Here is a 6,000-nt window from a genome sequence, read left to right on the forward strand (position 1 = left end):
AGTAACACTTTAATTCCCTTTAGTGTTCTCTAGAATTGTTACATTGTATCTCTTGTAACAAAGACTTTTGTATTTCCAATGCTTCTCGGGTCTATCTTGTGGCCATAACGTGCTGTATTGTTACTGCCCTTCATAACACAACATTCATTCAGAAGAGAATATATCCTCCTGACATGAATGTATTGCGCAATTGGCTCAGAATGAACGTAAATGCAGATTTGTTGGAGGAAATGTTTTTTTTTTAAATGCCTCGAGATAAGTTATCTGAAGACTTGTGATAAGTACTAAACCTTCATAATATATACTGCAAATCAAACAAAAAGCAGATTGTCAGAAGTGGGATTTGAACCCACGCCTCCATTCAGAGACCAGAACACCCAACTGTTGGGAAGAAGCAACTCTTGAGTCTGGCGCCTTAGACCGCTCGGCCATCCTGACAACTGATGGAGGGGATGTCATTCTACTACATCTGACCATACATGACTTGAAATACAACAGATTAGTACATGCTACTTACATCACTGATCAGTACATGTAATCTAATCTGACCCGTACCACATGACCCGTACAGATCTTTTGAAGCTATTTCCGTGGGTCACCACATGACCCGTACAGATCTTTTGAAGCTATTTCCGTGGGTCACCACATGCCCCGTACAGAACTTCTGATGCTCCTTCCATGGGTCACCACATGGCCCGTACAGAACTTCTGATGCTCCTTCCGTGGGTCACCACATGCCCCGTACAGAACTTGTGATGCTCCTTCCATCGGTCACCACATGACCCGTACAAAACTTCAGATGCTCCTTCCATGGGTCACCACATGACCCGTACAGAACTTCTAAAGCTCCTTCCGTGGGTCACCACATGACCCGTACAGAACTTCTGATGCTCCTTCCGTGGGTCACCACATGACCCGTACAGAACTTCTGATGCTCCTTCCGTGGGTCACCACATGACCCATACAGAACTTCTGATGCTCCTTCCGTGGGTCACCACATGACCCGTACAGAACTTCTGATGCTCCTTCCATGGGTCACCACATGACCCGTACACAACTTGTGATGCTCCTTCCGTGGGTCACCACATGACCCGTACAAAACTTGTGATGCTCCTTCCGTGGGTCACCACATAACCCGTACAGAACTTCTGATGCTCCTTCCGTGGGTCACCACATGACCCGTACAGAACTTCTGATGCTCCTTCCGTGGGTCACCACATGACCCGTACAGAACTTCTGATGCTCCTTCCGTGGGTCACCACATGACCCGTACAGAACTTCTGATGCTCCTTCCGTGGGTCACCACATGACCCGTACAGAACTTCTGATGCTCCTTCCGTGGGTCACCACATGACCCGTACAGAACTTCTGATGCTCCTTCCGTGGGTCACCACATGACCCGTACAGAACTTCTGATGCTCCTTCCATGGGTCACCACATGACCCGTACAGAACTTCTGATGCTCCTTCCATGGGTCACCACATGACCCGTACAGAACTTCCGATGCTCCTTCCATGGGTCACCACATGACCCGTACAGAACTTCCGATGCTCCTTCCATGGGTCACCACATGACCCGTACAGAACTTCCGATGCTCCTTCCATGGGTCACCACATGACCCGTACAGAACTTCCGATGCTCCTTCCATGGGTCACCACATGACCCGTACAGAACTTCCGATGCTCCTTCCATGGGTCACCACATGACCCGTACAGAACTTCCGATGCTCCTTCCATGGGTCACCACATGACCCGTACAGAACTTCTGATGCTCCTTCCATGGGTTACCACATGACCCGTACAGAACTTCCGATGCTCCTTCCATGGGTCACCACATGACCCGTACAGAACTTCTGATGCTCCTTCCATGGGTCACCACATGACCCGTACAGAACTTCTGATGCTCCATCCATGGGTTACCACATGACCTGGCTGGAGGACATAGACTACGGACTACAAGCGCTGTGCCGTCACAGTCTGTGAATCATGATAGTATGTGCATTACAGTATAAGTCCTCTAGTTGACAATACAGTTTCAACTTTGGTTTTAGGTGTTGGTATAAAAAAACAGAAGATTGAGGGTTCAAGTCTCTTAGTCCGGGTTCACATATATGGAGTGCGGTTCATCGCTTGTGATTCGCACAGGAACCGCACCACATTCCTGTGCAAATCACATGCGATTTGTGTGCAGTGTGATTGGAGCTATACATTTCCTGCACCAAAAAGGTACAGGACCCTTTTTTTGGTTTGCACTACCCACATGGCAAAATATTTGAAATATATTTTTAAAATATTATTCCCAAATATATTGACATATATTTGAAATGCTACAATTTTGGCCGTATTCAATATATTTCAATATATATCTATAGGGAGAAAGAGAGATATAGATACATACATACACACTTAATGTTGAAATGCGTTTTTATTACATAATATATGAAAAATATTTTTAAAAATACATTTCAAATATACTGTATGTCTTTAAAAATACAATGCGATGAACCGTCCTTTTTTTCATAACATTTTGCCCTTTCTGTTCTGGTTTAGTCCCCTTTGTAAAGCTCTATATGTTTCACAGACATTCTACACTGTTTGTTTAGGGAAATGTGACCTTGTAGTCTTTCACTTCTAATAGAGTTCATACTGTATTGTTGGGTTGTAGGGTTTGTTGTGGGTGGGGAACACCCGGTGCAAGGCTGTCTGGTGGGGGTGGGGTTGAAGCTGTATATACTGAGCTGTGTTTAATAAAGAGTCATTCATTTTTCACCCTACATGAAGTTCCGACTCCTGGTTTGGGAGAGCAGGGAAGGGAGTGTTTTGAGCTATAATACCTGCCTTGGCAGAGCACTGGAAGCCTTGCTGGAAAAGGGGACCATTGGCTGAGACGCATCGCTCCGCATGAGGAAGCCCAGGCGGAACGGTTCCGCCACATACAAATCTACTATTTTGGAATGCATTAACAAATATATGTAAAAATATATGTTAAAATGACTTTTCTATATGTTAAAAAAAATCTGAAGAACATATTTAAAAAATATATATTTTTAAAAATATTTGTATATATTTTGTAATATATAAAAAACGCATTTCAACACATGCAGTGTATGTGTATATATATATATATATATATATATATATTGAAATATATTGAATATGGCCAAAATTGTAGCATTTCAAATATATGTCAATATATTTGGGAAGAATATTTTTAAATAATATTTCAAATATATTTTTCTTCCATATGGGTAGGTGTGAATACCCATGCGATCCGATTCTGCACATCGCGCGTTTTTATTAAACACGTTTACTACTACATTAATGATCAATGTTGTACTTCTGTTAAAAACATGTTTAATGTAAAAATGATGAAAAAAGAATTTGCATCCTTTTTCTTTGATATTTATTTTATGTGTAATGTTAGATATTTTCGAAGAGAACACAACATTTGTAATAATTTCTGGATGAAGAATTCATGAGGAACCAGCCAACATTTCCTCCATAGGTGGCCTCTCGTCAGAACCCTCATGCCCAACCAGGGGCGGACTGACAACTCATGGGGCCCCCGGGCAATAGGGGATCATGGGGCCCCTGTGTTCTTGCCCACACTCAAAAAAGCCTATGAAAAAGGTACCAGGGGCATCTTTTGGGGCCCCCTACTGACCCCGGGCCCTGGGGCAGTGCACGAGTTTCCAAATGGTCATTCCGCCCCTGTGCCCAACATCGTTTGACTGACGAATCAAAGGAGCGGGGAAGAAAATTGTTGGCTGAATAGCGCCTTCATTCAATCAGACGCAATACAATAGCCACAGCAGAAAAGTTGTCATAAGGCTCCATGTACACGGGACACTTCTGAACGATGGAAACTGACTGCTGGAAAACGGAGGTTAAAAAACGTCTGTTTAGCCGCGTTTGCATAACACGTTTATGAGCGTTTGCGTTTAGAAGCTCCCTGGCGGTATTCCTGAGTGTAGTTCGGGGTAAAGTTTCAGCACCACAAGCGGTAACCCTGAGCTACACTCGGACTTACCATGCGGCGCTGCGGCAAGGATCTGTTCCTCTCTTACCTTGTCCTGCGCTCCCGCGATGTCCCTCCTGCAGTGTCCCCGGCAATGTAATCTGGCGGATGCCGGCATCTGTCTTCTGGGTTCCGTTCCCTGCGAGCGTCGGGACGTACGGGGGCCGGAACGGCAGGAAATTTGAAAATGACAAAAAGTGACATTCACTAAATACACTAAAATCACATAGTATAACATTCCTGTATCAAACCATTTCACATACATTTTGTCCCGAGTGCTTTGTCCGGCGCCCTGCCTGCATTTTTACTGTTCTTTCTGCCTGGAAACTGAGAAACGTCCATGGCGTCCAAAAAGCGTCCCTTTAGGTCAAAAGCGGTTTTAGACCGGCTAGAGAACAGCGATAGTAAATCAGAACCACTTGCAGAATTGAATGATAATGATTCGTGGGGGAAATTTCTCATCAGACACTGAAAACGATTTTGCGACTTTGCTCAGCGATGTGTGAATTTGCCTCTGTATTTCAAATTTCAGTGTTTTTGGTTTGATTATATTATTGAATTAAATTTATTATTATTATATTATAATTTTTTATGAATATTTATTAAATTATAATTTATGATTTCGTGTTTCAAATTGTAACATACCCGGGATGTTTACTAGACTCTTGTTCGGACAGATTTCAGTGAGTTATTCCTAAAAATTACAGGCCTACAATAAAAAAACAATATATTTCCATGCAAAAAAAGGTACCGCTTTGAGCACAGAAATATGGACATAATCAGACCGCTAGGGAGGTTAAAGATAACCTCAGGAGACCTTCCAAAATGCCCAGAATGCACTGAAAAACAGTAAAATATTAACTATTACAGACATTTTTAGAGAAACAGAGAGAGCAGTAATTGTTGAGATTAGCTGTATTTTTATTTTTTTGTGGTGTTTGGATGTGTTTCGGCTCATTTCTGTGCAGTAATTATTGCAGCAGCGTCTCACATATTTTTTTTCATGCAAAACCTCAAAGTATGGTGTACCGGGTCCATTTGAGTAGCGGGAAAACACTTTGCATGCATTTTTTGTAATTAAAAAAATGCTCTGGACAGTATCTGGAAATGGAAGAGTTAACAAAAATTTTCAAACGCAAACGCCTATAAACGCAGTTAGCTGCGTTTAGCCGCGTTTACAAGAGTTTTGCATTTGAAATGCTGCTAAAATCTACTGCTGAACGCAAGTTTTTTGCGTTAAAAAAACAACTGTAAACTCAACTGCCTGTAAACGACTGTAAATGGTGAAGTGTACATGGACACATAGGAAAACATTAGTTCAGGGCTGCTGAAAAAAAGCTGAACATCTCCTAAGTGTGAGTTTCTCAGCTGCAGTGTACATGAGCCCTAAGGATTAAACAATTATATTGCAAGGCAAGAAAAATACTTGTACATGCAGATAAACGTATATGCAGATTTGCTGGACAAATGGCTATGCACATTTTTTAAATATAAATACAAGTTTTTTAAAGAGTTTTAGTGATAAGTATTAAACTTTTATGATATGTAATGCAAGTTCAGAAAAATAGCTTGTCAGAAGTGGGATTTGAACCCACGCCTCCATTCGGAGACCAGAACACCCAACTGTTAGGAAGAGAGCAACTCTTGAGTCTGGCGCCTTAGACCGCTCGGCCATCCTGACAACTACAGAGCTGATTTTCCTAACAACTACAGGCTCAGCCATCCTGACAGCTACCAACTTGACCATCCTGACCATCCTGACAGCTGCAAACTGGACCATCCTGACCAACTTGACCATCCTGACCATCCTGACAGCTGCAAACTGGACCATCCTGACAGCTACCAACTGGGCCATCCTGACAGCTACCAACTTGACCATCCTGACAGCTGCAAACTGGACCATCCTGACAGCTACCAACTTGACAACTTTATATTCTAGTTCACTGTCTTGGTGCCGTGGTTGTGGCATTCTCAGTACTGGCT

The 6,000-nt window shown here is 42.7% G+C and overlaps 2 non-coding genes across 2 annotated transcripts; both read right to left on the minus strand.

Moving 5' to 3' along the window:
- Positions 1-328: 328 nt before the first annotated feature.
- Positions 329-438, minus strand: TRNAL-CAA (transfer RNA leucine (anticodon CAA)). The gene is made up of 2 exons: positions 401-438; positions 329-374 (listed from the first exon to the last, which is right to left on the minus strand). It is a non-coding gene; the product is annotated as a tRNA-Leu (tRNA).
- A 5,149-nt stretch (positions 439-5,587) lies between these two features.
- TRNAL-CAA (transfer RNA leucine (anticodon CAA)) lies at positions 5,588-5,698 on the minus strand. The gene is made up of 2 exons: positions 5,661-5,698; positions 5,588-5,633 (listed from the first exon to the last, which is right to left on the minus strand). It is a non-coding gene; the product is annotated as a tRNA-Leu (tRNA).
- Between the last annotated feature and the right edge of the window lie 302 nt (positions 5,699-6,000).

This window comes from Staurois parvus, unplaced genomic scaffold (assembly GCF_062004578.1).
Source record: "Staurois parvus isolate SC_StPar_1 unplaced genomic scaffold, SC_StPar_1.0 ptg001930l, whole genome shotgun sequence".
NCBI classification, from domain to species: Eukaryota; Metazoa; Chordata; class Amphibia; order Anura; family Ranidae; genus Staurois; species Staurois parvus.